The following is a 5380-nucleotide window of genomic DNA, read 5'->3' as shown; positions in this document are numbered from 1 at the left end:
GTAATGTTTAGCGTTTTGGCTTTGGGGACAGCGTTGGCACTCAGTAAATAGTTGTGAGGCAAATGAGTACATAAAGAAAGAGCGTTCAGAATGTTTCTGAAACATCATGTAAAAAAATCACTGAGGAGGCTTGTTAAATTACAGTCTGCAGTGTTTCCCTTACAGATAAGAGATGCAGAAAGGGGAATTTGTAATGTGTATGCACACACATGCACAGTCACACACATACAAACACACAGTCACACAGTCACGCACAATAATTGATTAAATACATAAATAATATAAGAACATAATTTATTTTATTTTTAATTGAATTTATTGGGGTGACTGGTTAATAACATTATGTAGGTTTCAGGTGTGCAATGCTACAGTACAGCATCTGTATATTGTGTTATGTGTTCACCTCCCCAAGTTAAGTCTCCTTCCATCATCATTTATCATTTCCTTTATCGGCTCCTGCCTCCCCAGGCCCGCCTTTCCCTCTGGCAATCACCATACTGTTGTCTGTGTCTATGAGTCATTGGGGGTTTTGTGGGGTCTTTTTGCTTAGTCCCTTCCCTTCTCCCCCGCAACACTCCCTCCCCTCTGACAGCTGTCAGTCTATTCTCTGTATCTATGAGTCTGTCTCTATTTTGTTTGTTAGTTGTTGTTTTTCATTCATTAGATTCCACATGTAAGTGGGATCATATGGTACTTGTCTTTCTCTGACTGGCTTATTTCACTCAGCATAATGCTCCCCAGGTCCATCCATCCTGTCACAAAAGAGAAGATTTCTTTGTTGTTGTTTTTTTACAGCCAACTTATATTCCATTGTGTGAATGTGCCACACCTTTTTGATCCACTCATCTACTGATGGGCACTTTGGCTGCTTCCAAATCTTGATTATCCTATATAAAAAAAGGCTAATATGCAAATAGACCAAATGGCAAAACAACCGAACAAGCAGTCGCTATGATGTGCGTTGAATACCAGAGGGCATGCACGGAACGTGGCAGGCATCGGCCATGGTAGGATGATGGAGCAGGTGAGCTGGGGCACCAGACAAAGGTGGGTCACTGGTCACTGGCTCCGATCGCCCCTGAGGGATTCTCCACCTCCCCCTGCTCCTGAGGGGTGATCAGGGCAGCAGCCACAGCTTGTACCCACTGACAACTGACAACACCGGCCCCACTCAAACCCGCTGCTGGTGCTGGCTCTGCACCATCAGCAGGTGCAAGCGGAGCCAGCGCTGTCAGCACATGGGAGCGGTGGTGGTGGGAGTGGGGCTGCAGGCAGACAGGGGACCGGGAGCATGGAGGATGGGCCGAGACCCACCCCTGTGCCCACCACAGCCTCCCAGCCCACAGTTCCTTTCAAGGTGCATGAATTCGTGCACTGGGCCCCTAGTCTATACTAATAAAAGCATAATATGCAAATCGACTGAACAGCCGAACAGCGGAACAACCATCCAGATGTCCTTTCAGACAAAGCAGGGCTGTGAGGGCCGAGGCATCCGGGGCTGCGAAGGCCTACTCTTGCACATATTTCATGCATAGGGCCTCTAGTTGTAAATAACACTGCAATGAACATGGATGTGCATATATTCTTTCAAATTGCTGCTTTAGGTTTCTTTGGATATATTTCCAGAAATGGAATCTCTGGGTCATAAGGCAGTTCAATCTTAATTCTTTTTTTAAAAAAAATATTTTACCTTTATCTAAGGATACCATTTATTGACTTGAGAAAGAGAGAGAGAGAGAGAAGGAGGGGAGAGAGAGAGAGAGAGAGAGAGAGAGAGAGAGAGAGAGAGATTGGTTGCCTCCCATACTCGTCCCAACCTGGGATAGAACCCGCAACCTAGTTATGTACCCTGACCAGATGTCAAACCCACAAACTTTTGGTGTGCGGGATGACACACCAACTAACCATGACACCTGGCCAGGGCCATTTTTAATTTTTTGAAGAAACTCCATAGTGTTTTGCACAGCGGCTGCACCAATCTGCAATCCCACCAACAGTGCACAAGGATTCCCTTTTCTCCACATCTTCGCCAACACTTGTTTGTTAATTTATTATTGACTAGAGGCCCAGTGCATAAAAATCATGCACTCAAGTGGGTCCCTCAGCCCAGCCTGTACCCTCTTGCAGTCCGGGAGTCCTCGGGGAATGTCCGACTGACAGTTTAAGCCCGCTCCCCAGGGGGGAGCGGGCCTGAGCTGTCAGTCGGACATCCTTAGTGCTGTCGCAGAGGTGGGAGAGGCTCCCGCCACCACCACTGCACTCACCAGCCCTGAGCCTGGCTTCGGGCTGAGCGGCGATCCCCCTATGGGAGCGCACTGACCACCAGGAGGCAGCTCTGGCATTGAGCATCTACCCCCTGGTAGTCAGTGCGTGTCATAGAAACCAGTCGTTCCACTGTTTGATTGATTTGCATATTAGCCTTTTATAAGACTAGTAGCCCTGCACACGAATCCATGCACCAGTAGCTCGCCAGTAGCTCACTGCCACCCTCCAGTAGCTCTCCGCCAGCTGCCCCACCCTCCTGTAGCTCCCCCCACCCCCATAGCTTGCTGCCCTGCCCCCTCCTGTAGTTCTCTGCCACCCACTTGTAGCTAGCTGCCCCACCCTCCTGCTGATCCATGACCCAGTCGTTACACATTTTTTGATGGTTTTCTTTGCAGTGTAAAGACTTTTAGTTTGATGTAGTCCCATTTAATTTTTCTTTTGTTTCCCTTCCTTAAGGACATATATCAGAAAAAATATTGCTACATGAACTTGTTCAAGAGTTCGGTCAACATGGCGGGTGCTCTGGGTCTCTTGCTCAGGGCGCATGTCCGTGCTGTTTTCACTCGCTGTGGGTTGGCAACCCAGAGAGTGGCAGGCCTGGGATCTACCGGCAGCGAGCCCACCCTATGCCTACTGGGAACTGGAGGAGCGGGAGCTGCAGGAGGTGGAGAGGTACCGGCTCCTTCCCGGGCCCTCAGCCTGAAACAAGGTCAGCCCTTGCTTCTTTCCTTATTAGAGGCACAGGGGCAGGTGTTCAGCTCCTTTGGGACCATGGGGTCCCTTCACCAGTGATATATTTCATCGCCTGTTTAGAGAGTTTGCCTTGCTCAGAGGCTGCTGCTGTAGGTGTTAGATTTCTGGGGCAGTGAACAAAGAGACGAGGGCTGGGTGCTTCGTGATTTAGCCCGAGATGCTTCAACCACCCATGTTGCTTTCATGCATGGCTTCTGCCATTGGTTCTCTCCCCCAATGCCCTGAAATGACAGAAAAAAAGCCATCCTGTTCCAGAAAATTTGGAGGCAAATGGAGCCACAAGGGGCCCCTCCCAGGACTCTGACATGGGAAGCCATGGGGCAGATCTGGTATTTACATGAAGAATTTCCAGAGTCCTGGTCAGTTCCCAGATTGGCTGAAGGCTTTCGTGTTAGCACTGATGTGATCAGAAGGGTTTTAAAAAGCAAGTTTGTACCCACATTTGAGCAGAAACTGAAGCAGGATCAAAAAGTTTTTAAGAAAGCTGGGCTTGCCCACTCGCTTCGCCAGGTTCCAGGGTCTGGGGAGACCTGGAAGCTGCTTTCTGCAGGCCACCCTTTCGGGAGGTGAAGCCTCATCTCAAGGCTAAGGTCACGGGACTGCTTTGAAGGTGATAGAGCTGAGTACAAACACGCCGAGGAGACAGACGGGAAGGAATAAAGGAGTCCAGAACCTGGGGAAGGAAAGCTTTGTGCCTGTTGCTGCAGCCCAAGGTCATCAGAGAGAGCTGCGGAAGTGCTCCATCAGTGGTTGTGAGGGCCCCAGAGGCACTGACAGTGATAGATGGCCAAGTGTGAAGGAGCTGGAAGAGTTGAAGGCAAGAGAACTGGGTGACCAGAACTTCAGCAGCATGGTAGTGCAGAGGAGACGAGAGTTCTTTGATGACAATGGGAACTTCCTGTACAGAATGTGAACTGGAGCCTGGCTTGTGGAGATGCCACGTGAAACACAGCTGAGCGAGTATATTTGAGCTGCCTGGATTTCTGTGTGGATTATCCATCTTGGAAGTGATGAGCCTGGAAACGAAAGAGCTGCTTGGATTTCAATCTGACAAGGGACAGTGAACTTCACAGGGCAGATGGATATGGGGGCAGCATGAATAACTGGCTAGAGATAGTCTAGCTTCTGGAGCATGGCTCCTGGTCTGACCCATGAGGATATTCAGTACTCACTCTTCTTGCTTAGGTTCTCTGTGTCAAAACCAGCCTGTGTCGCATGTGTTAGGAGTTCGTTGTATTTGCAATATGTGTTTGGGAGGAATTGAAAAGCTTTCCTTCTGACATCGTTTACTTCTTGATTAATGAACACTGACAGTTCTAGAGCTACTTAGTCAATTGGTTGTATTCATTGTGTGCAAAATAAAGTGAAATATAGCAAAAATAAAGAATTTGTTCAAGATTTTACTGCCTTTGTTTTATGGTTTTGAGTTGTGTTTTCATTTTCATTTGTGTCACAGTATCTTTTGCTTTCTTCCTTGATCTCATTCTTAACCTGGTCATTGTTTAATAACATGTTGAGACTTACCTTGTGATCTACCCTAGAAAATGTTTCATGTGCATGGAAATGAACGCATATTCAGTTGATTTGGGATTAAATGCTCTGAAGATATCAATCAAATCTATCTAATCTAGTATGTCATTTAAAATTGCTGTTTCCTTGTGGATTTTCTGACAGGAAAATCTGTCCATTGATATCAATGGGGTGTTAAAATCCACTCTATGACTGTATTACCAGGTTAATAATGTGGATTTTGTAATCAAAGAAAACATGATAATTTCAAGAGAAACATCAAAAGTGCTTTAGTCAAAGTAATGTCCATCGCTAGCTACACATTTTCCCCATCTTTTAGGTAATTTGTGGATACCGTCCCAATAGAACTTTTCTTGTTTTGAGACAAACCATTAAGAGACCCAATTTTCCACTTCTTCGTATGTTCTGAAATGCTGCTCAGAAAGTGCATCTGCCATCAATCGGAACAAGTGGTCATCTGAAGGAGTAAGGTCTGGTGAATAGGGCAGGTGGGTTAATACTTTCAAGGCAAGATCTTTTAACGTGTCTTTTAACTGGTTTTGAAGTGTGTGATGGTGCATTATCATGAAGCAAAATTACTTTGCCATGTCTTCTGGCCCATTCTGGTCATTTTACGATCAAAGCATGGTTTAAATTGATTATCTGTTGTTGGTAGCAATCATTATTAATGGTTTCACTTGGTTTTAGAAGCTCATAATATGCCACACCTTCCTGATCCCACCTAATGCAGAGCATTGTCTTCTTTCTGAATTGATTTTGCCTTGCAGTCGATGTTGATGGTTGACCCTGGATCAACCCATGCTTTTGTGCATTTGGGATTCTCAAAATAAAT

At 46.4% G+C, this 5380-nt stretch overlaps 1 pseudogene across 1 annotated transcript; it reads left to right on the top strand.

Moving 5' to 3' along the window:
* Window positions 1-2775: 2775 nt before the first annotated feature.
* Window positions 2776-3931, top strand: LOC307115493 (neugrin-like; annotated as a pseudogene). The gene is made up of 2 exons: window positions 2776-2937; window positions 3252-3931. The product of its transcript is annotated as a neugrin-like (transcript).
* The last annotated feature ends 1449 nt before the right edge of the window (window positions 3932-5380 follow it).

This window comes from Cnephaeus nilssonii (genome assembly GCF_951640355.1).
Source record: "Cnephaeus nilssonii genome assembly, chromosome: 19".
NCBI classification, from domain to species: Eukaryota; Metazoa; Chordata; class Mammalia; order Chiroptera; family Vespertilionidae; genus Cnephaeus; species Cnephaeus nilssonii.
This window is presented reverse-complemented; position numbering and strand designations above follow the sequence as displayed.